This window comes from Canis lupus, chromosome 10 (assembly GCF_011100685.1).
Source record: "Canis lupus familiaris isolate Mischka breed German Shepherd chromosome 10, alternate assembly UU_Cfam_GSD_1.0, whole genome shotgun sequence".
In the NCBI taxonomy this organism is placed as follows: domain Eukaryota; kingdom Metazoa; phylum Chordata; class Mammalia; order Carnivora; family Canidae; genus Canis; species Canis lupus.
Genome location: NC_049231.1, coordinates 43,193,025 through 43,215,175, shown reverse-complemented (window position 1 = coordinate 43,215,175; position 22,151 = coordinate 43,193,025). Strand labels below are relative to the sequence as shown.

The window sequence follows — 22,151 nt, the reverse complement described above, 5'->3', positions numbered from 1 at the left end:
TATGGGATGTTTCCTTCCAAAGCTTCTGACTTTCTAAGGTTCCCCTTAGCACAGGGTGCCCAGTGGCCTTGCTCTAACTCTGGGAGGCATGTGTCTAGAAGGTCAGGCTCACATTTTTCTTTCTCATTCTTTGTGTCCATTTATGGGGAGTTCTCAGGATTCCCTTGTTCCTGTTCAGCTGGGGATCCTCAACGTGGCCTGTATTGTATAGAACCTAGACATAGAAGTTGCTTATCCCACTGGGCAGAATTATCTTTTAAAACTGGAATTCTGAGATCACGTGTTTAACATATAAAAGGCTCTGGATGGGCACTTACTCATAAGTCAGCAGCCACCCCGACACAAAGTATTTCCCCCTTTAAAAAAATCTCATGCAAGTTCAAAATAGCTTTACACAATATGAGTGCTTCTCCTGAAGGTGATTTTTTTTCTTTTTTTTTTTTAATCCTTGACCTACTTTTTCTCTGTGTGCAATATACGTAATGAGTAATAACGACTTCAGAGAAGGTAGCACCAGAGGAAACAAAGTTGAAGAATGCCTAAAGAGAATGGCTCTGGAGCCCTCCAACTCGACAAGCTTTGTTGTCAGGGCAGAAATGAAGGTGTTCGTGTGAATGGCAGGTTGGCTGCTACAGATTCTTATAGCTGTGCTGTGCCCCTGTTAAGTAGTCTGGATATAGCAGAGGTGGCTAATGGTGGAGCCAGGCAGAGGGGCTGATATACAAATGCATGAACTCACACAAATTTCACACACACTCCCACACATACCCAGTCACGACCCTCGCACCACCCTCACCCAAGCTATATGGTGCTATAAGGAGAATGCTTCAGGCTGTGAAATTGTCTAGAAATATTCTTCTGAAACAGATTCCATTCATAATGTGATCTATCCCTAAAGAATAAGGATACTTCCCCATCTCTGGAGCCATAAAGAAGAATCCCAGAAGGTTTCGAGTAAGAGAGAAGCCTCCACAGCATTCACTTGGCTCACACAGTGCCCTCCAGCCTGTGTGCAGTGAAAGTAGCCACTGCCTCTGGCCTTGACCGTGTGCCACTACCTTTGACCAGGACGTGCAAGGAGGTGTCAATTCAACAGGAGATGGCATTCTTGAAAATTATGTGAATAAGCTTCTTTTCTCCCCACACCATTTATTCCTTCCTTAGCAGGGTTTGTTAAGCTAAGCAGACCGAGGGAGGCACTGTGTGGGGCTGGTCCTGACTCCTGCCCTTCCCAGTGTTTTCTGCATGGAGGGGATGTATGGAGCTGCATCTGCTAAGCACCTTTCAGAAGCAGGCCTTGGGCTGGGCACTCAGAGAGGCAGAGCTACTCAGACATGGGTTCAAATCCATTCTGGCAACTCTCTGCCATGAAGTCTTTGGGATACCACCTGCCTGTGACTCAATGTCCCCATCTGTTAAAAGGTGATAATATAACATCTACTTTCAAATGCCATTAGGGTTCAAGATAAGTGATTAAAAAAAAAAAAAAAACCACTGAGCACTTGGAATGCCCTGAGTAAACAACAGCTATCATAATGAGCAAGACATGGTCCCTACATAGAGGGGGATGCAATTCAGTGGCCTTGAGTGTAGCTGCAAGGCTTCTGTGCCTGACTTGGATCCTAAGGCTCTCTCAACTCAAGACCAGGGCCAGGAAGCAAAGCTGTGTGTAATGGGAATAGTGAGATGATTGTTTAAGTGTGTATTTGCATTTTGTCCCCACTTTCTTACCCACTACCCACCTGCATGCTACCTTCCAGCAGGCAGCCTGCTTGACTTTACCTTATCCTCCTGGCTTTTGTTTTTCTGAAATCCTGAACTTCCCCTAGGGGGAGAGAAGGTGGAAGGAGGTGGGGAGACAGAGAGAGAGAGAGAGAGAGAGAGAGAGAGAGAGAGGCGGGAGGGAGGGAACACAGAGTGAGTGAGGGAGAATGTATGTGAACTAACTCCCAAGTGTGAGAAGGAAAGAGTTCAAGATTCTCATCAGTGGTGACCAGGTCCTGCTCCCTGGAATGCTCTGGCAAGAGGTCAGGACTTCTAAGGGGAAAGACTGTGGTATCCTGCAGGGGCTTGACCACAGACCCCACAGCTCCCAGCATTAACTCATCCTATGTGACCATTAAGCAGCAGAGCCCCTTCCAAGGGACCATGCATGGGAAATGTGGACAGTGGGGCAGTCCTGGGGCCTGAGAGGATGAGGGCTCCTCTCTATTCCCTAGCACTCTGCCAGGTTCCTGGTTCTTATGTAATCTTGGGGGGATGGAGGTGGGGAGTTCCCCTGAAGGCAGATTTTATTCCTGCTCAGCAAGATGGGGCCTCTGAACCAGATTTTACTTGCTTGAGAAGCATTGAAATAGAGCCTCCCCACGTCCCTACACCTGTCCTGTAGGCCTGAGCCTCTGCGAAGTGCCATGGTCTCTACCTGACCCAGGGCTCCTGCCTTGTCCACAGCAGTGAGGCTTATGTGGTCCTCAGCTTGTCACAGCTGGTTCAAGGAAAATGACTGCTTTCCAGGCTTCTACTATCAGAAAAGCCAATGAAGTTGTTGCCTCTCTTCTGGCACACCAAGCACAGCAGGTCTCATCCAAGCAGAGCAGGATATCATCATGGCCATGTGAATTCTGGGGGGACACAACTCAGCCCATAATAAGAACACTGATTGAAACCCCATGGGGCTCCATGATTTCATTTTCTACCTGGAGAAAGAATCCAGGGCAGCCCGGGTGGCTCAGCGGTTTGGCGCCGCCTTCAGCCCAGGGCCTGGTCCTGGAGACCTGGGATCGAGTCCCATGTCGGGCTCCCTGCGTGGAGCCTGCTTCTCCCTCTGCCTGTGTCTCTGCCTATCTCTCTCTCTCTCTCTCTGTCTGTCTCTCATGAATAAATAAAATCTTAAAAAAAAAATCCAGGCCTTCTAGAAAGCACTGCCTTTTTTCATTCCTTCTTCATCCTGTTATATCATTAAGGCAAACACTAGAAAAAGAGGGAGTGAATCATATATGTATGTGTTTAATAGACTTCAAAGAAACCAAGAGCTCCAACCATGCTGTTTTCCAACCACAGATAAGGATCATGCTCTGCTAACCCACACTTCTAGAAGGATTTATTTGACCCATAGATCAGTGTCACAACCCCTACCTGCCACCCCCCTCCCAGACACAGTTCCTATTTTTCACTCCTTTAGCCTTAAAGCATCCCTGCTACTCCCACCATCACCACCTTTTTTTGGACCGCCCCTTCCAGGGGAGGGTGCTCATCCCATTATGGGAATCAGCCCTTATAAGGACTTCTTGACCTCCCCATACCCAGCTGGGCTAGACCCTTTGCCTCCTTTTATCTCAGCATCAGAACAGTGATTTCATCAGAAGACATTCCTATTGTGTGCTCTACTTTGAAAATGCTCTCAAACCCATTTGATCTTTGTGTCTGGGGGTGGGGGAAGGAAACTAACGTTTATTGAGTTTGCTCCATGCTTTAGCTTATTGTTAGTGGTTTTACATCTGTGGTTTCTTTAATCATCACATCAACCTATGGCATAGTTGTTTATCAGGAAAACAATGTTATTATGATGTGTAATCCTGCCAACCCACCTCACCCCACTAATGTGCTGCACAGAGAGGGTGGAGTGGAGACCCAGGAAGGCCTGAATATCAGGTTGCACGAATCTGCAGACCAAAGGGCACAGCAATCTGAGGAAGAAGACAGTATTCTTGAAGGTAGGGGGAGGGTAGGTGGAGTGGAGAAGTGGGGAGTGGAGGGAAAGTGGGCACCATGAGGAGTACAACTTTGGGTGAGTTTTAGAAGTCTGTGCAGGATAGTGCTGGTGTATCCCACCCCACCGCACCGTTGCTATGCCAGAAAAGGCTCTCAGTGACATCTCTGATGAGTGTCAGCTGAGACTTGTTAAATTTGAATACAATTGCTACAAGCACCAATTATATTATTATAGGAAGCAGCAAAGCTCAGATTTGGACCCGAGGGGTTCAGGGCAAGAGCCCTCCTCACTCAGCTATGTGGCTCCCAGGCACGTCAGGAAGACCAGCACTAGGGAGCTGAGGCCTCTTCAGAATGAGAGAGGATGGGCCTTTTTTCAAAGCTGTGAAAATCTGCTTCCAAACAGGTTATCCAGTGTCTCTCTGATACCCACCATATAAATATAATCCTTTAAAAACCATTTTCCTAATGTGAAACATTCATGTCGTTCCTGAGCTTTCAGTATCATGGACAGGAACATGTCTGTGCTTAGGTCATGTTCTGCTGATCTCTCTCACTCCTCCGTAGTGGTTGATCACCCCCCTCCTTGATCATTCCTATGATGGAGGTGGCTTTCCCTCCTAACTTCATGTAGCCTTTCCAGGTCACCCCTGGGGGTAGGCCTACCACCTCTACATCCTCCTCCAAGTGGCCACCACCAGAAAACACTGTGGCCATTCAGTAGTGGCCTTTACCTCTCAGAGTTGCCAGGACACTCACTTAAATGTGAATTTCAGATAAATGAGCAATGATTTTTAGTATAAATGTATCCCAAATACTGCACAGGACATACATATACTAAAAAATTTCCTCATATATCTGAAATTCAAACTTAACTGGGTATCCTGTATTTTATTTGCTCAATCTGGCCACCCCTTCTCAGAGGGCTTCTCTCTGTTGTCTTTACCAGCAGAGCCCTTTATTTCATTTTTGTGAAAAGCAAGATGTGATTGGCTTTCCCTGTGCTGAAAGTAGGGCAATAGGGTGGTGGAGGGGGGTGGCTGATGCATTTCAAGAATTAAAAGGATTCATTGCTTGTGTCTTTCCCACACTGGTCTTCTTCAGCCTCACAATTACTACTATTCCCTTCCTCCCTCTCATGCTCAGCTCCAACTCTGGGCCTAGATTGGTGGTTCTCTATCCTTTAAAGGTGTGGAGCTAGTGTTTGCTTCCATCAGAGGTTTGTTTGTTGACCTCTCTGGATACATCTACCTCTCAGATCAGTGAGGTGGACAAGGTGAGACACAGTAACTCTCTGCCCCTGTGTATTCCATCTGGTGGCTTAAGAGCCACAGGTCCTACTAGGTGAAAGATCAGCCAGACTGGGACAGTCTTTTTGAAAATGGACTCTTTAACTACCAATGGCGTGCCAAGCCTTAAAGAATGGAGGAGTTAGCATGAATGAGGGAGGGAGAAGAGAAGACAGTGAGACCCACTAGGCAGCCTGTCATGGTTCACCAGAAGTGCAAAAGTGTCCAGAGGCCTCCCAAACCAGGTCAGGATACATCTGCTCCAGAGAAAGAGGGTTCAGGGCCCTCTCATTTATCTGCCCCCCTCTCACAGAGGGGATACCTGTCCCAAGGATCACCTGGCTTAGTGTGTGAGCAAGGTCTATGTAATCACATGATGTCTGAATAGCCAACCCACATCAGATCCATTCAAAGCAACTTTATGGAGCATCTGCCACGTGCCAAGTATAATACTAGGCACATGTGACAAGACTGAGAAAGATAGTTTCTGCCTTCAAAGAACCTATATTCTCTTGTGATACAGAGCCACATGAAGAAAACATCTCAAGCCCGTGTGTGGGTACTACCAGAGCAATCTGTGCAGGGCACTGTGGGAGCCCCAGCAGTGGGTGAGGGACACATACCTAGGCTTTCCTGACGGCCTCAGTGAGTGAGATCTCCCCTGACACAGACCCTAAGAAGCAGTCAGTACCCATCATTTTAAACCATGAGACTGAGGAAAAATACTTTTTTTTTTCAAAAGCCCACATTTTCAGGAAATAACAGCCCAGCCTACCCAGTGGTACCCCTTACCCATAGAAATCCAACACAGGAAGCTATTTGTTCAAATGTTCATTACATACAAACACCTACCTCCTCCCTAGGTACCCTCCCCATACCCATCCCTTCTCTTCATCAGCAGACTCCATCTGCCTGGGCTAGTTTGGGCTAATTAATTAGCAGTAAGGATCTGATTTTTACATATCAACTCTGCTTGAATCTGCCAAGAACATTCAAAGTACGGCCAAGGTGGGAGAGGAAACATGTTTTCTCATTATTTTACCTACAAGATTCATTTGAATGGGCGAAAATAGGACTATTACCCTAACTAACTAGTTGAATGAGAACAAATTCCTCATTTGTCTTAAATATGTCACCTGGAGAAGGTGATTAAAGTAAGGACCACTAACGAGTAGTGTTTCTGGAAATAGACAAAAGCACACACAGGAAATGGGATGGGTCCCTAGTAGGTCCTCTGCATAAACAGAGCCACCCTCTGCAAGGAAGGCAGGTCTGGAGGGCAGTGGATCAGGGGCACCATGATTCTCCCTTGAATGACAGGGTTGAGTAATGCCTGGTCAGCTGCCGATTACTATACAGTGATTAGGACTTTGCTCTGATGAAGCAGGAACTGCAGATGAAATACTAGACTCTTGGCATCACCTAAATGGCCTTATGAGGTGTAGATAACAGTAAGGGGAGCATGAGCCACTTAGTGATTACATACGGTCGTCTATAGGCAAGTTGCAAAGCTATTTGCCTTTATTAACTCATTTGTCTTCTCAGTATCCTTTAAAGCAGGCAAGGCTATGGTGTGTTTGGGAAAGGAATGCTAGTTGGCTTTCTAGGGCAGCTTAGAAGTTCAATTTGTTGAAAAGGTTGCTGAATTGCCTTTGCATCTTGTCAAAATTTAGTACCATCCTCAGATTGCTGTGTGGTTTAGAGAGAGCCATTTAGGCCCTATAAAAGTGGCAAGAAGGGTATGAGGAAGGAGTAGCAGCAGGAGACGAGGCCAGTGTCCAAAGGACATTGTGCTACTGTTCTATGCCTCTTCATCCAGCCCCTCTGTAGGAAGACTTCCAATTCACCCAGGAGAGTAAAGACCTAAGACTAACTGTGCTGTGGAGTCTATTATGGCATGCTTTCTGTTTGCTCAGTTTCCTCTTTCTTTATTTGAACAGAACAGTCAGATGGCAAGAGTCATGGTGCTCCTACTTGGAGGCCCTCTAGAACCTGGTTTCCTTGCAAAGCTAAAAAGGGCAGCTGTGTTTATAAGGAGCTGCTTGAGACCTATCCCATTTCCTGTGTGTGCTTTTGTCTGTTCCCAAGAACACCACTCATTAGTGGTTTTCACCTTAATTGCTTTCTCCAGGTGATGTATTTAAAATTAAATGTTTTTTTCATGTGTTTATTTGCCATCTGTATATTCTCTTCAGTAAAATGTCTGTGCATGTCTTTTGCCCATTTTATAACAGGATTGTTGAGTTTTGAGAGTTGTTATATATTCCAGAGTCTCATCCTTAGTCAAATTTGATTTGCAAATATTTTATCCCAGTCTGTACAAGCTTTCATGGAGCAAAGGTTTTTAATTTTGATAAAATCCAACTTGTCAAATTTTCTTTCTATGCATCACTCTTTTGGTGTCAAGTCTAAGAACTCTGCATAGTTCTGGTTCATGAAGACTTTTCCTACAGTTTTTTAAAAAGTTCAGTTTTGCGTTTTATTTTTACATCCATGATCCATTTTGAATTAATTTTATATAAAGTGTGAGGTTTATCTCATGTTTTTTTTTTTACTTACATTTGTCCAGTTGCTTCAATATAATTTGTTGAAAAGGTTATTGAATTGCCTTTGCATCTTGTCAAAAACTAGTTGGCATATTAATTAGGGTCTATTTCTGAGTTTGCTGTTGTTCCATTAATCCATATGCCTAGCCCTCTGTCACTAGCATGCTATCCTGACTGCTAAAGTTAACACAGGCCTTAATAAGGGGTAGAATGACTCCTCCCACTTTATTCTTCTTTGTCAAGATTTTTTTTCGCTATTCTACGCCCTGTGCATTACTATATCAATTTTAGAATAAGATTGTTTCCATGATATCTCATCCACCTTGCTAGAAAACCTTGTTTGGATTTTTGTAACAATTGCATGAAGCCTAGAGATCAATTTAGGGAGAGTTGACATCTTTGCTATGTTGAGTGTTACAGCCCATGAACACAATGTTTCTCTCCAGGTATTTAGGTCTTCCATGATTTCTTTCACCATCACTTTATAATTTTCAATATAGTGATCCTACACATGTTTTATTAGATTTTTAACTACTCAGACTAAGGGTTGTGTTGCATTTTTTATTTTTGTTTCCACGTGTTCATTATCAGTATATAGAAATGCAATTGGTGTTTTATGTTGATCTTATATCTTTACTGAACTCACTTATTCGTTCTAGAAGATCTTTTTGTAGATTACTTGGGATTTTCTCAGGAGACAATCATGTTTTCTGCAAATAAAGACACGTGTCTTTCTTTTTTTCTACTTGCAATGTCTTTTATTTCCTTTTCTTGCCTTATTTCAATGGGTAGAACTTCTAGTACTGTTTTGGGTAAGAGTGATAAGAGAAGACATCTTTGCTTTCTTATCAACCTTAGAGAGAAAGCATTCAGCCTTTCACCACTGAGTCTGATATAAGCTCTAGGTTTTTGGTAGATGCTTTTATGAGGTTGAAGAAATTCCTTTTATTCCTAATATACTGAGAGTTTTTTTCATGAATGGTTGTTGAAGTTTGTCAAATGTTTTCCTGTGTCAATTGATATAATCGTATTTTTCTTCTTTGGACTGTTGATGTGATATATTACATTGATTGATTATCAGATACTGAACCACCCTTGCTGTGGAATAAATTTGGAATAAAGCCCATGTGGTCATGGGATTCATGTATATGTATATATTGCAGTACATGATATACACACACATATCCTGTTGGTTTTGTTGCTCTGGAGAACTTTAACATATCTACCTACATCTATTTAATCTCCTAAGAGTTTATGAACCACAGAAGTCTCTCTTCATCCCCAGACTCCAAAGCACCATGAGAAAGGGTTCCAGGATCAGAGTGGGTACTCTTGTTTTGAAACCCAGGCCTCCTCTGGCACAGCCTCATGTTTGTTCCCCTGAAAGAAAGCCTTCTCTCCTTCAGCAGCATTATCCACAGACCTCTTATTTTGCAGGCATTTTCTCTCTAGGAAATGAGGGAGTTTTCTTTTGTAAAGCAGAGACATTTGTCTTCAGTAAGGAAGAGATTGATATGGCCCTTAGGGTTTCCTCACTCTAAAAAGTATAAGACAAATAATACTCTGGAAACTTCTTTCTCTAAGTTGAGAATGTCAGAAAGACCAAAGATCATGGGAAACAGGAAGAGCGTTTTGGTCTGATTCTACAGAATATGATGAGGAGTTTACCTGGAGTGAGTGAGAATGTGGGTCTTGATGTCACTGGGCTAGATGTAGAGAGTAAAGGCCTATGGTTAACTGTGTTGAGTGTAAGACCCCTTTAACAGGCAATCTGATGGAGATGTGGATTAGGTTTGATGAAATCTTGTCTGCAGAAATGTTTCCTTGGGAAATCCCAATAAGCCCTCACATATAACATTTCCAGAGAAGTCAGACTTTAGTTTAAACTGAAAAACAAAGACCCTGGATTTTCATAATATTCTATTTTAGGAATAGAATGATCACCATCATGCTGGGAAGTGAAACCCATCGTTTCCAGCTCAGGTTGTCCACATAAGTGGCCTTTTTCAACCCCTGTAAAAAAGAATTCTTAGTACCAGCTAACTCAAAGCTACTGAAGGAAATGACATATTGGTTGGTTGGGGTGGGGGGTGCTGTTCCCTTCCTGCCTAAAGGGAATTTCTTAGAATCATAGAATCTCAAATTTGGAAGTTACTTTAAAGACCAATCTAGTCTAGCGGTGCCACACTCCAGCTGCACATTAGAATCGTCTGGGGGAACTTGAGAAAAATATCATGCCTGCTCCCTACCCCAGAGATTCTGATTTTAAATGACCACAATTGGGGCCTGGGCATCTGTATGTTTGAAAAGCTCCTCAGGTGATTTCAATGGACAGCCATAATCAAAAAGCACTAATGGAATCCAACCTCTCCCCAATGCTACAATGAGCCTTAAAAGATTCAGGTTATAGATTTTCTGAGTTTGTTGCCTAGCATATAGGAATACCTCCTGTCCCAGGAAACTCACTAGCCCCCAAGATAGCACTGTTCTATTTTTTTGTTGCCTTCTCTATGTTAAGATGTACTCTGTTCTGCTACCCTCTGACATCCTACAGAACAATCTCTGTTCTTCCTCAGGCCAGTTCCTCAAATATGAAAACTCTGTGTATCCAGAGCCTTCCCCTGCAGCAGTCCTCCAGCTGGCAGATAGATTCAGGGCCTGGTGGTCTTCCGTTTATCAATATCCTTCCCATAGGTCTCTCTTGGGAGTGATATATTTGGAGGCTTGGAGACTTCTGGCCAGAGTTTCACGGCTTGGTCCTGTGACCCACATGTTTCTTTGGGCAAAGCAAATGCTCCCTCTGAACTTCCATTTCCTCATCTGTAGAAGAAAGTGATTGGGATATAGATGAATCCCCAGTTAATGTCATGAGTTTCTAACTGGCTATCTGCAGTCTGTGTTCAGGACCATGAAGAGAAAAACAAAGCCAATAAATAATACATAATATAGTATCATCTTATATGTATGCCATGCTTTGTATTTTTCACAAACATTTTCTCATTCTATACTCTCACCTTCCCTAAGAAGTGGTACAATGTGTTTCCAGTGCAGATCCAGGGAGCTCATGTGACCTGCTTTAAGTCACCCAGTTAATTGTGGGCACAAGAAAGGGCAACATTATCACTCTTTACTGTTAGTTCTTTGTTCTGTAATTGAACACCTAAATCACAAAGTTCTTAAAAGGACTGGAAGTATCTTCTATGCCTCTAAGACCCAGGAGAAAGCTGGCACTGCATAAATATAGTTGAATTAACCATTTTTTACCCTGCCCCCAACCCACCTTCCCTCTGGCAACCATCGGTTTGTTCTCTGTATTTAAGAGTGCTTTTTGTTTATCTCTTTTTTTATTCATTTGTTTTGTTTCTTAAATTCTACATATAACTGAAATCAAATGGTTTATGTCTTTTCTCTGACTTATTTCACTTAATATCATGCCCTCTAGGTTCATCCATGTTGTTGCACATGGCAAGATGTCGTTCTTTTTTATGGCTGAGTAATATTTCATTGTGTGTGTGTGTGTGTGTGTGTGTGTGTGTGTGTACCACATCTTGATCTATTCACCTATGGACAGACACTTGGGCTGCTTCTGTATCTTGGCTATTATAAAGAACACGGCAATAAACTTAGAGGTGCGTGTATCTTTTCAAATTGGTGTTTTTGTTTTCCTTGGTGTATACTCAGTAGTGGAATTACTGGATAATATTTTAATTCTATTTTTAACTTTTTGATAAACTTCCATACTGTCTTCCACAGTAGCTATACCAGTTTGCATTCCCACCAGCAGTCCACAAGGGTTCCTTTCCCCCCAACACTTTTACTTTTTGTTTTTTATTTTAGCCATTCTGACAGGTGTAATGTGATATATCATTGTGGTTTTGATTTGCATTTTCCTGATGATTAGTGATGTTGAGCATCTTCTGTGTTTGTTGGCTGTGTGTCTTCTTTGGAAAAATATCTATTCATATCCTCTACCTATTTTTAATTGGATTATTTGTGGGTTTTTTGGTGTTGAGTTGCATAAGTTCTTTTTATATTTTGGAGATTAACCCCTGATTGAATATATCATTTGCAAATATCTTCTCTCATTCAGGAGGTTGCCTTTTTATTTTGTTGATCAGTGGACTGCCTTTTTGTTTTGTTATGCAAAAGTTTTTTACTTTGGTCTAATCCTGATAGTTTAATTTTGCTTTTGTTTCTCTTGACTGGAAAGACATATTTGGAAAAATGTTTCTATGGTCAATGTCAAAGAAATTACTGCCTATGTGGTCTTCTAGGAGTTTTATGGCTTCAGGTCTCACATTTAGGTCTTGAATCCATTTTTAACTTATTTTTGTGAATAGTATAAGGAAGTGGTCCAATTTTATTCTTTTGCATGTAGCTGTCCAGTTTTCCCAGTACCATTTGTTGAAGAGAGTGTCTTTTCCCCATTGTATATTCTTTCTTCCTTTGTCACAGATTAACATTGTGATGGTGGGTTTATTTCTGAGCTCTCTGTTCTGTTCTTTTGATCTATATGTCTATTTTTGTGCTAGGACCATACTGTTTTGATCACTACAGCTTTGTAGTGTTTCTTGAAATCTGGAATTGTGATATCTCCAGCTTTGTTCTTCATTCTCAAGATTGCTTTGGCTATTTGGAGTCTTTCCCCCAAAATAGTTCCATACAAATTTTAGGATTATTTATTCTAGTTTTGTGAAAAATATTGTTGGTGTTTTGATAAGAATTGCATTAAATCTGTAGTTTGGCTTGGGTAGTATGGACATTTTAATAATATTTGTTCATGCTTCTAATCTACGAGCATGGAGTATCTTTGCATTTGTTTGTGTCACTTCAATTTTTTCATCATTTTATGTTTTCAGAGTACAGGTCTTTAACCTCCTTGGTTAAGTTTATTCTTAAGCATTTTATTGTTTTTGATGCAATTGTGAATGAGATTGTTTTATTAACTTTTCTTTCTGCTACATCATTATTAGTGTATATAAGTGCAACAGATTTCTGTATATTAATTTTGTATCCTGTGACTTTACTGAATTCATTTATCAGTTCTAGTAATTTTTTGGTAGAGTCTTTAGGATTTTCTCTATATAGTATCATGTCATCTGAAAATAGTAAAAGTTGTACTTCTTCCTTACATTTGGATGCCTCTTGGCTAGGATTTCTAGTACTATGTTGAATAAAAGTGGCAAGGGTAGACAACCTTCTGTTGTTCTTCATTTTAGAGGAAACCTTCTCAGTTTTCACCACTGAATATGATGTTAGCTGTGGATTTTTCATATATGGCCTTTATGATGTTAAAGTATATTCCCTCTAACCCTACTTTGTTGAGAATATTTATTGTGGATGTTGTATGTTGTCATATTTTTCTGCGTCTGTTAAAATGATTATGTGGCTTTTGTCCTTCCTCTTATTGATAGATGTATTGCATTGATTGATGTGTGAATATGGAACCATGCTTGCATCTCTGGAAAAAATCCTACTTGATCATGGTGAATGATTTTTTTTAATGTATTGTTGGATTTGGTTTTCTAATATTGAGGATTTTTACATCTATGTTCATCAGAGATAGGTGGCCTCTAATTTTTTGTGTGATGTCTTTGTCTGGCTTTGGTATCAGGGTAATGCTTGCCTCGTAGAATGAATTTGGAAGCTTCCCTTCCTCCTCTATTTTTTGGAATAGTTTTAGAAGAATAGATATTAACTCTTATTAAATATTGGTGTATTTCACTTATAAAGTTATCCAATTCTAGACCTTTTTTGTTGGGAGTTTTTTGATTACTGATTCAGTTTCATTGCTGGTAATATGTTTCTTCAAATTTTCTTTTTCTTCCTGATTCAATTTTGGAAGGTTATGTTTCCAGGAATTTATCCATGTCTTCTGTATTGTCCAATTGAGGGGCATATAGTTTTTCATAATGTGAATTAAACAGTTCCTGATTAAGATGTGGATGTCTGTCATCATAAGGAATTTCAAATGATCACAGAGTGATCAACCTCCAGGGATGGAAACAAATCCATTTCTACAGTAGGCAGTGGGACGGGTGGAGTGTTCAGGCCCAACTGTCTATGAATCACTGAGGGAGCTTTCAGAAATACCAACGCCTGAGTCCTTTCACAGACCAACTAAATGGGAATCACTGCATTTGGGGGCAGGCAGTAGCATAATCTTAAAGTACGTCAGATGATTCTAATGTGAAGCTAGTGTTAAGGAGATTGGGGCTGAAGCTGCGGTTTTCAGCTTACTTGGGTATCAGAATCATGTGGAAGGGCTTGTTAAAACCTAGATTGCTGGGTACCACCCCCAGAGTTTCTGGTTCATTAGGTCGGGATGGGGCCTGAGAATTTGCTTTTATAACAAGTTCCCAGGTGATACTGATACTGCTGTTCCAGAGCCTACCCTTTGAGAACTACCCCAGCTAAAGGATTATGTAAATGGTGAGGGTTTACTTGTCAGCTTAGAAGATGACAGCCACATCCTCCGCTTGGTATCCAGAGGTCACAGCAGTGAAGACAGTATGTGCCAGTCACAGAACAGTACATCTGACAAGCATCAGCTTACTTAATCTTCATGCCCCCACTCTGAGATGGTTTTAAGATTTCCATGTCATAGATAAGGAAACTGGGACAAAGAGAGGTTAAGTAAGCTGTATACCTCACTTAGTAGCTGGCCTAATTCATATTCAGACCTAAGGTTATATGACTCCCAAATTCACACACTCAACCATTTTCCAGAGAGGAGATCCAGATGCTCTGTGGTTACTTGGAGTCACCCAGCATGTAAAGATGGAGCTGGAACCCACATCCAGGTCTCCTAGCTCTTAAGCCAACTGTCCTTCCTTTCTGCATCACTTCTAATCTCACATGACTAATTGCTTAGGATTCTAAGGTTAGGATTTGGGCTACTGGATGTACAAGATTAATTCAAGATGAGGGTAGCTAGTCTTTCAGAATTAAAAATAAATCAAAGCTCAAGGAATTTTGATATCCTCTCTCACCTACCCATCTGTTCCATCTTCCTATGGCCCCCAGCGGCAAACCTAGGGGATGGCTTGAGCATGGACCACAGCCACGAGGGCTGCCCAGAGCCAGGCGGCACCTGCCAGCAAGGTGTGCTCACTGCTGGTTTCAGAAGTCTTCATTCCTATGCTGACTTGTTTGCAGATTCAGCAACGATTCATTGAGTGCTTACTCTCCAGGCCCCATTCTAACCCTAGAGTAAACAAGTGGGGCAAGGTCTTTGCTTCAGAGAGAGAAAGAAATATCAAAATCATTTTAGGTGGTGATTTTTTAAAAAGACTTTTTTTTATTTATTTGAGAAAGTGAGAGAGAGAGAGAGAGAGAGAGATCATGAGCAGGGGAAGGGGCAGAGGGAAAGGGAGAAACAGGCTTCCCGCTAAACAGGAAGCCCCATGTAGGGCTGGATCCTAGGACCCTGAGACCAGGGCATGAGCTGAAGGCAACCGCTTAACCACCTGAGCCACCCAGGCACCACCTAGAAGGTGGTGATTTTTAAGACTTCATGAAGAAGACTTAAAATGGTGATTAACCTCAGAGTATAACTTAAATTGGGAGGTGAGGGAAAAACTCTGAAGAGGTAATAGTTGACTTGAAACCTGAGCAACAAGAGGAATCAGCTGTTTGCAGAGGTAGAGGAATGGGGATATGGACAGAAGGAACACCAGTACAGAGTCTTGAGGCAGGAGCAAGCCTGAGGTTTCTCAGGCAGGTTAGAAGCCAGTGTAGTTAGTAAAAGTGGCAGGAGAAGTGGAAGGAGAAGTGGACAGTGTGGTCATAAAATGTGAATTCATACTGTGTGTGACAGAAGGTAGTGAGCAGACAAAAGCAGGATGTGATGTGGCCAAGCAGCGGGTGAGGAGTGGACATGGAAGCCAAAGCAGAGGCTCCTGGAGCCATGGATAATTAAGGTGCTTGCAGACTTGGACTGGGACTTAAGCCCTTCTGCAGAAGTACCTGTCTCTTCGTGGGCCTGGTGCCAGGTCCCTCTCACTTTTCTCACAAACAGCATCTTTGCAGCCCTTGGGGAAGTGTCACTTCCTTTCTTGCAGTTCTGAAACCAGTTTGTTTGCCACTCAGCGATTCTCTGATTTATGAACTTTCTAGCTCTGCATCTTGGCAAGGTACGTGATTTTAGAGGAAGCTAAGGTGAAAAGGGAGGTGGGAGGACTCAACTATGGAGTCTGGCAACATGAGCTCTATCCTTACCCTCTCCAGAGGCCCTCACCTGACACAGTGCCAGTTGTTATTGGTGGCGGGCAGGCACTGGCTTGTCCTTGGTGGCCTCAGGCCCTCCACTGCTGTCCAGGCCCAGTTCTGCCTCCACAGTGAAGCCCAGAGGCTTATAGAGGCAGTTATGATCATTCTTCCACTCTTTCACACTGAGGTGTTTTAAGAAAATTACTTCATTTCTCTGAGTCTCAACTTTCTTTCACAGGATGGGATATTAAGAGGAATAATTCCATGAATTCATAGAAGCAGCTCTATGTAGAATTATTATCCTTTTGGTCAGTAACTCCACTCTGTATGGTCAGATCCATGTTACAAACCACTTATAGGATTATATCTCACAGTGCTGTGTATCTCCTCCTTACCCAGCTGCCTCTCTCAGGAGCAGCTATAAGTTGTGTTAAAATAGCTAACAGTTATCAGGCAGTGGTGTCCCTGTTCATACTGGAGGCACTCTACACACCTTGTATCATTTAATCTTCACCCTGTGTCATGGAATCTTCCTAACAGCCCTGTTAATCCCATTCTGTCAATGAGCAAACTGAGTCCTGGAGAAATCCAACTTGTCCAAGCTTACTAACCGAGCCAGTAAGTGCCTTGAGTCTGAGGTCATCAGTTCTATGACTTTGAGCAGGACAGGTAAGTTCTCAGAGCCCCAGGCTCTTCCTGCAGACTTCACAACGTTGTCATATTCACTGAATAATTGAATGCATTCCACAGCTGCACAGAAGTAGACATCACTATTCCTGGCTCACTTCCAGGAACAGCTCAGCATTCATTCCTCAGTGCCCTGGGACCTTGATCAATTCATTAGACATGCGTTGCCAGGGCCTGTACTAAATGAGATGGAGGTCAGGACACTTAACATAAGTCATAAACCCAACAGTTTCTGTCAATGGGAGAGGCTATGTGAAGATCAAAGAACTTGCTAGAAAGGCTTCTATAGGCCCAGTGGGTTCAGGGCACAGTGGGCCCTCACTATTGCTCTGGCTTGCCTAAAACCCCTAATCCTGGATTTTCCACCCCAAGACTCTTTCAGGCTCTTCACCTGTTGGGGAATCTTGTGCCCCTATGCCCTGGCTCCCCAGAGGGAGGCAATTCTAATACTCCACAGGACTGTGCTTCCCCGCATTTCCACCTAAGGGCCTGTAAGAGCAGTGGTCCCCGCAGGTTGTGGGGATATAGGCCAAAGCAGCCCACAACTTCAGAGTTCTGGGAAGTCTGTTTTGTATTTGGTTCATTATTTTGCGTCTCATTCCATGATATTTACAAGTTCACTTTAATATGTTTTTTTGACATTTTCTATTGTTTACCATCAAATAGAAACAGTGCTCTAGGATGTTGTGCCAGGTATTGCCTGTGGCTTTTTTGTGCTTCTGCCTGGCACCCTGACTCCCCTACAGCATCCAGTTAGTGGGAGCTTCGGGTTTGTGGGTCATCATTCATTCATGTGTTTGCACATACTGCACACACATGTGGAGCATGGCATAGAAGTTAAGCCCTCGAACTCCGAGTCAGGTGGACTTGAGTTCAAATCTCTCATCACTAGCTGTGTATGCCTTTGGGCAAGTGCCTCACCCTGAGTTTCATTGCATTTTCTGTGGTTATACTCGCATCTATCGTATTCGACTTTTGTGAGAATTAATTGAAATGAAGCCCGTAAAGCTTTTAGTATCTTTTAGTACCATGTCCCATATAATAGTACAAGATGGCATCTTCTATAGAATTGGTCACTGAAGTGTTAATCAACAATGTTAAGTGGGAAATTGCAAGCAGTGATAAAGATATTAAAGCCTTTAATGTAAAGCACATCAGTGCATGCTGATTTGCCTGTAGGGTCAAGGGTCTTGTCCTTTTGATTGAACCTTCATATTCTTTCCCTTATATAAGTTACAAGTGTAATAAATGGCTGCACTCTCAGTTTGGGTTCTAAAAATGGAGCAAAGCTTTATATGCATATAAGAAGCAAAGTGCAGAATCCTTTCAATACTTAAATTTTTCCCAATCATGTACGCTTGTCTTGCCTGCACTTATTTCAATACCATTGTTTTTTTTTTTTTAGAAATTTGCCTTTTTTGTGCCAACAACAAAGCTCTTGATTTTCATACTCATGTGTCATTAATTTGTAAGTACTGAAAGAAATTATGTAAATGTGATAGCAAGTACATCCAGCCAGAGTAGAATTGGGAAGAATCCCTGTGGCTCTGGGTGAAGAGCACCCCCACTGGTGGGAACAGAAAGGAGTAGTCTAGGGACCCTCACCCCCACCGTTGCCTAAGTGACATTGAACCCCAGGGCATTAGCACAAATGGAGACCCCTGTTTAAAGTGTGCACAGCAAGCTAACTCTAACACAGAATATAGTCTTTCTGTCCTGACAAACCCAGGAGGACAAGTTTTAATATTGGATCCTGGAACACTGTATCCAGATGGGGCCAGTTGGAGGTCCCTACCCTCCACCTGCCAGTTTTATCTTCCCACACCCACTTCTTGCACAACAAGGCATCTGGCACAGATGGTGCTAAGCTCCATCTGTGCTCCCTGCAAAGTCACCCCTTGGCTACCCTGAGGAGGCCTGGTCCACCCCCAAGAAGAAAACCCAGAGAGGGCCCTAACCCCACTCCCTGCCCCTGTTTAGGGGGTTTAGGGCCTTGTGGGCAGGTAAGGTGGAGTCCCAGGTAAACTGAGGATGGTGTAGACCCAGGGTCTGAAAACTTTCTGTAAATGGGCACATCGTACACATTTTGGGCTTTGTGGATCATGCAGGTTTCTATCATAACTATTTAACTCCTGCCCCTGTGGTTATGGACAGTCACACCACTGTGTAGATGAAAGAACATTCTGTATTCTTATTAGAATAAGATGGACACTTTACCTATGGACACTGAAATGTGAATCTTAGGTGATTTTCATGTTATTCTTCTTTTGATTTTTCCAACCATTTAAAAATATGAAAACCATTCTTAACCTATGAGTTATATGAAAACAAGTGACTTGGTTCACAGTTTTAGCTTGTAAACCATTGTTTTTAGTCTTTTAGAGAACATTGTTTTCTATAGAAGATGAGGTGGGGCCTTTGGGTTTACATGTCCTGTTGATCTCCAGGCCTCTTACCTCCTGGGGTACAGAGTAGGGCCCTTGAGGACACAGAGCTAAGGGCAGGAGCCCTTCTTGCCCAGGCATCGGTGTGGTACCAGACAGCTTCCAGGCACAAGCAGTCACAGTGTTTTGAACAGGTTAATAAGGGGGTTGGTTCAGGGAAGCTTCCACAGTCCACAAGGGCTGTTTTGATCGCAATTCTGGACCAGACTCACACCATCACCCAGCTATTCCCTTTGCCCTCTCTGACCTGCTGTTTCTAATATTCCAGGCCTCTGCAGGGATGTGAAATGTATGGAAAGTCTCTTTCTGATAAATATAGCCACATCTCATAAACTGCCTAATTTCTAGAAAACTCACTGCAATGCCAACGTGGAAATGGACACTCACCCCAGCCCCCTAGCCCCCTAGCCCCTCCCAGGTGACAGCTCCAACTAGGAATTACCACCACAGCCAGAGCCAGTCTTGAGGGCATTACACACCATCCATATATTTCCTTCTTCCTGCTCAGGCGATGCAGCTGACAGGCCGTCTGAGGAAAGAGCATTACTTTTCATTTCACTTCAGTGGCTGGATTTAGGTTGTTGTCTCAAACGCTGGTTGATGTGGTTGCTGGATAATCTATTTTCCGTTTGCTCGCTTACAAGCGATTTCTAAGGCTCTTGTGGAAATCATTGTTAGTCATCCCTATATTTAGCCTTGAGCTGAATCAATTTGATGGCTTCAAAGCAGAGAGAAGAGAGAGTGAGGGAGAGAGGGAGGGAGAAACAGAGAGAATAGAAAGTGGGGGATATTTTCATAAGGATGCACTTTTCCACAGTTTTTCTCTTTAAAAAATAGCAATGTAAACTCCAGAGGTGGAAATGATTTTTGATAACAGATTCAGTCAAAGAAAGTTATCTAAAATCACATATTATGTCTAACTGACCATGCAGTGATGAGCTACTTCCCCCATGGTTTGACTCAAATTACCATGGGAACAGCCTGCGTCTTCAGAGAGGTGCTTCAGGAATAATACATCTGCAGCCTGTAGCTTCTGCCCAGCCCTGCCTTCCCCCAGGACTGAGCCCCTTTGTGTAGTTATTCATCCAGGATCTCCCCTGGCTCTCAACACCAGCCTCCTATTTCTAAGGGTCAGGACACTCTGGGGATCCTTGGGTAGCTTATAGGGGAGAGTCATTTGGTGCAGGATCCTTAGATCTGCAACTCTAGCTGAGCTCACAATAGAAGGATATCATCTGATTCTAGTCCTTCTTTTCCTGTTTTATGTAAGAGTTCAAAGGAAATATGTTCAAAATGGACAAGGCCACAAAAATAAGAGCTCTTCCTCCTGCCCCACACTCCGTCCTTAGGTGTCCTTTCCTCCCCGCCATAGCACTTAACACAGACCAGTGCCCGTCAGAAACCATCCCAGAAGCTAGAGGGGCTTGACCCTGTGCCCCTGGGTTTCTCCATAATAAGGACCCATTCTTAGGTCACTTGCCACACCCAGTCCTTCCATTGTTCAGGTCCTATACTAAGGATTTGAGCAGTTGTGAGTTTGGCTGCATGCAAGATGCACCTGGAGGACTCACCCTCAGACCAAATAGAATTGACCCTTGAACAACCTAGGGGTTAGGGGTATTGACACTCACCCTCCCCCACTCGCCCACCCCACACAGGTGGTCAAAAATCTATGTCTAACTTTTGACTTCCCTAAAATGTAACTACTAACAGCCTATTGTTGACTGGAAGCCTTACTGATAACATAAACAGTTAATGAACACATGATGCATGTTATGTGTATTATATACTGTATTCTTATGATAAAGTGAGCTAGAGAAAAGAAAATGTTATTCAGGAAATCATAAAGAAGAGAAAATACACTTATAGTACTGGATTGTATTGAAAAAAATCTGCATGTAAGTGGACCCCCATGCAGTTCAAACCCCTGTTGTTCAAGGGTCAGCCATAAAGCAGCAAGTCTTGGGGTAGGGATTGGACTGCAGATATTTGTAAAGGCTCCCAGGGGTTTTGCGTGCGTAGCCAAGGATGACAGCTATTATGTTAGATGCAAAGATGAATGACTCTGTACTTCACATCCCCACCCCCAAACACACCCTGCTACAAACCTGTGATTTGGCTTTGCTCCCTGTCTCAGCAAACACCATTGACACCATGTAAACAAGGTACCTCTACAGGACCTTCTTGTTTCCATCTCCACATCCCCCTGTAGACTGTGAAGCCCACACATCAATGAGTGAAGGACATAGCTCTCACCAAAGGAAATCACATCTAGTAAACTTGAAGATTTTGATCTTGGCCAGGGTCAGACCTAGGGTTTCTTGATTCCCAAATAAGGCAGGCCAGCTGGTTGGAACAGTACCTTTTTCCTTCCCCTGGAACACTAATGTTTGCATGAACCCTCTGAGCAGGGCCCTGCTCTCAGGGTGCCGAGCCTTTGATTGGAGTTTGTGATCACCACCAGTTGCTTCTTGGCTTGACACCCACTGGAGGTCCTTGAGGGGACCATATTCAGGACTCTCAGAGTTTTTTGCACCCCATCAGTCTGAGAATCACCCGGCTAGAACCACTGCCAGAAGTTCACAGCTCTGGCCACCCATTAAAATCACCTGGGAAGCTGTGAAATGTCCCAATGCCAAGGCGACTGACTACAGACTGTTTACATCAGTCTCTGGGGCAGGGCTCAGACATCTGTAGCTACTAAAGCTCCTCCAGGTGGTTTCAGAGCAGGCAAGGCTGAGGCCTAATGGGCCTTCAGATCTCAAACATGAGTATTTTAAAAGCTTTCTGATTTTAACAGCCAGCTGAGGTTGTGAGACTGACCACAAAATAAGGGTCCCTGTGTCTTACTGTTCTTTAAGTAATGTAACAACAAACATCTATTAAGCGTTTACTATGTGCCTATCACTGTTTATGTGTTAACCCATTTTGTTTTTTACAACGCCAAATGAGGTAATAATTATAATAAGAGATAATGCTTAATTAGCACTGGGTATGCTCTAGGCACTGTGCTAAGCATTTTACCTACATTATTTATAGAAAAGGCAAACTGAGGCACAGAGAGGTTAAGTAATCTGTGAGGGGTCAAAGAACGTGAAGGATTTGCAACACTCATTCAGGTAACCCTGCTCCAGAGCCTGAGGACTTTGCCTAGGTGAAATATGGGTGACCTAGAGTGTGTGAGGGACTAGAAGCAAGGTCCTCAATGCCGTTGGTGAGATCTGACTGTGTACCACGTAATTCATTTCCTCAGAGGAGGAGCT

General features: G+C 43.0%; 1 long non-coding RNA gene across 4 annotated transcripts in view; it reads left to right on the top strand.

The window, feature by feature from the left end:
* Positions 1-22,151, top strand: part of LOC111097706 — a 158,503-nt gene that overhangs the window by 37,718 nt on the left and 98,634 nt on the right. The window contains exon 1 of one of the 4 annotated variants that reach the window (XR_005365770.1): positions 3,602-3,713. The exons of the other annotated variants lie outside the window; for them this stretch is intronic. This is a non-coding gene — a long non-coding RNA (uncharacterized LOC111097706). Of the gene's footprint in view, positions 1-3,601; positions 3,714-22,151 lie in introns of those variants that run through there. 4 annotated transcript variants of the gene reach the window in all.